The sequence below is a fragment of the Narcine bancroftii genome, chromosome 1 (assembly GCF_036971445.1).
Source record: "Narcine bancroftii isolate sNarBan1 chromosome 1, sNarBan1.hap1, whole genome shotgun sequence".
In the NCBI taxonomy this organism is placed as follows: domain Eukaryota; kingdom Metazoa; phylum Chordata; class Chondrichthyes; order Torpediniformes; family Narcinidae; genus Narcine; species Narcine bancroftii.
Window position 1 is genome coordinate 82,712,691 of NC_091469.1, and position 2,877 is coordinate 82,715,567.

Below are 2,877 nucleotides of genomic sequence, written 5' to 3' on the forward strand. Positions count from 1 at the left end.
CATTTTATTCTTTTCGATATAAGACATATTCATGATCTGACATGTTTTTATTGACAGCTCAAGTTCAATCTAGAGTATAACAAGTGGAATATTTGGCACATACTATCTCTGACCATTCCCCTTTGTTACTGTCAATAGTATCTGAGGAAGACAAAATTAGTGGATACAGATGGAGATTAAATAAGGTATTGATGAAAAGCAAATAATTTTGTGATTTTGTAAGAAAACAATTTTTTTTAACAGAATATAATAAAGCCTCGGTAAAGAATAAATTTGTTATATGGGATACTTTAAAGGCATATTTAAGAGGACAAATAATCAGTTATACAGTAAAATTAAACACAAAGGACTATTTAAAGGAAGTAATAAATTAGAAAAGGAAATAACTGATTTAGAGAAAATGATACAAATTAATCCAAATGAGGAAAGGAAGAAATTAATGGAAAAAAAACTCAAGCTTAATATGATACGAACATAGAGTTGAAAGAGATATTTTGCGAACTAAACAGAGGTATTATGAACTGGGAGAAAGAGCTCATAAGCTGTTGGCATGGCAGTTAAAGAAAGAACAGGTATCTCGAACTATAAGAGCAATGAAAGACAAGAATGGTCAGATGGTTTACCAGTCAAAGGAAATAAATAAAAATTTTAGAGTTTTATGAGAAGTTATATGTCTGAGTTAAAACAAGATTAAATTAAAATAAAGCAATATTTGTAACAAATTCAATTACCAAATTTGTGCAGAGGAGAGGAAAGAATTATCTAATTCATTTACAGAAGCTGAGATATATGAGGTTCTGAAAACATTGCAAAATAATAAAGCGCCAGGGGAAGATGGTTTTCCAGTAAAATTCTATAAGGAATTTAAAGAATTGTTGGTATCAATTTTTAAAGAGATATTAGATCAAATAAGAAGTAAATGATGTACTAGAATCCTTTAAGATGGCATTGATAAAGATAATACCAAAAAAGGGGGAAGATCCATTTCAAACAGCTTCATATAGACCAATTATCTTTGTTAAATGTAATTATAAAATTGTATCCAAATTGTGGGCTAATCATTTGGTTAAGATACTTCCAAAATTAATTAATTTGGACCAGATCAGGATTATTAAAAAAAGGCATCAAATAGTGAGATTTTTAAGTTTGATAAATGTGACTCAAAAAAGGAAAGTTCCAGTTACTTTAGATGCAGAAAAAGTATTTGATAGATTAGAATGGGACTTTCTATTTAAGGTATTATATAAGTTTGGATTTCCTGAGACATTTATAAAAGGAATAAAAGCATTGAACAATGAAGAATCTCAACCTTTGACCGATCTCTATTCTTTTCCATTACTTGCCTAAAACTAATAGTATTGTGATCACTAGAGCCAAAGTGTCCCCCAACACAAACCTCTGTCACTTGACCTATCTCATTCCCTATTAGGAGATCCAATACTGCCCCCTCTTGAGTCTGTTCTTCTACGTACTGATTAAGAAAACTTCCCTGAACACACTTAACAAACTCTAACCCATCCAGCCCTCTTACTGTATGGGTGTTATAGTTAATGTGCGGGAAGTTGAAATCTCCCATAACTACCACCTTATGTTTATTACACCATAAACGCAATCTCCTACAAATTTGTACCTCTAATTCCCTTAGGCCATTTGAAGGTCTATAATACACTTCCATCAATGTTTTCATGCCCCTGTCATTCCTCAATTCTACCCAAATAGCCTAGCTAGATGATCCCTCCAAATCACCCTGCCACAGCACTGCTGGAATGTTCTCTTTAGTAAGCAATTCCACTCCTCCACCTTTTATTTCTCCCGTTCTATCATATCTAAAACAATGGAATATTGGAATATTTAACTGCCAAACATGCCCTTCCTGCAACCAAGTTTCACTGATGACCATAATATATGTCCATGTGTCTATCTATGCCTTAAGCTCATCCTTCTTATTTACAATGCTCCTTGCATTAAAATATATGCTCTTAAGATAATGTTCTCCACAAATACTCCTTTGGTTACCATCTACTTTTAACCTCTTTCCTTCCTTTTTCAATTTTTATGTTCTGTTTCCTCCCTTCCTTCCAATATAATTGTTCTTCCTCCCTAATCTCCATACTCTCATTCTGATTCCCACCCCCCACCCCCCGCCAAACTAGTTGAAACCCTCCCCAACAGCTCTAACAAACCTGCCTGCCAGGATATTGGTCCCCCTCCAGTTCAAGTGCAACCGTCCCTTTTGTAAAGGTCAGACTTTCCCCAAAATAGATCCCAAAGATCCAGAAATCTAAATCCCTGCCCCCTGCACCAGCTCCTGAGCCACACATTCATCCTCCACAACTTCCTATTTCTATCCTCACTAGCATGTGGCACATGCAGCAATCCCGAGATTGCCAGCTTTAGGTCCTGGGACAAACCACAATGGTCAGGAAAATGCACCAATGCCTCAAATATTTTAGAAAAATAAGTTCTGCATATCCCCCTTGTCCCTTAACAACCTCTACAAGTGCATCTTTGCAAACATACTTGCTGGTATGGGCACTACTCTGTTCATGTTTGAAAGAAGATACAGAAGGTAGTGAACGCAGCTCAGAAAATAAGGAAGCCTTCCCTTCCCTCCATGAACTCCATTCACATCTCCCAGGAAAAGCAACCAACATACTGAAGGACCATTCACACCCTCGATACCTCTCTTCTCCCTCCTCCCTCCTGAATTAACCCCATAACATCCCGACTTACTTGGTTCTAGCTGATCGTTCTATTACAAAACTCAACTGTAATTGTGTTATTTACATGACTGTGTGAATATTAGAGAATCTGTCAGCCTGCTCGCAGAAGAATGTTTCTCAGTGTAATAGGCATTTTGTGCAAAAAAACAAACTA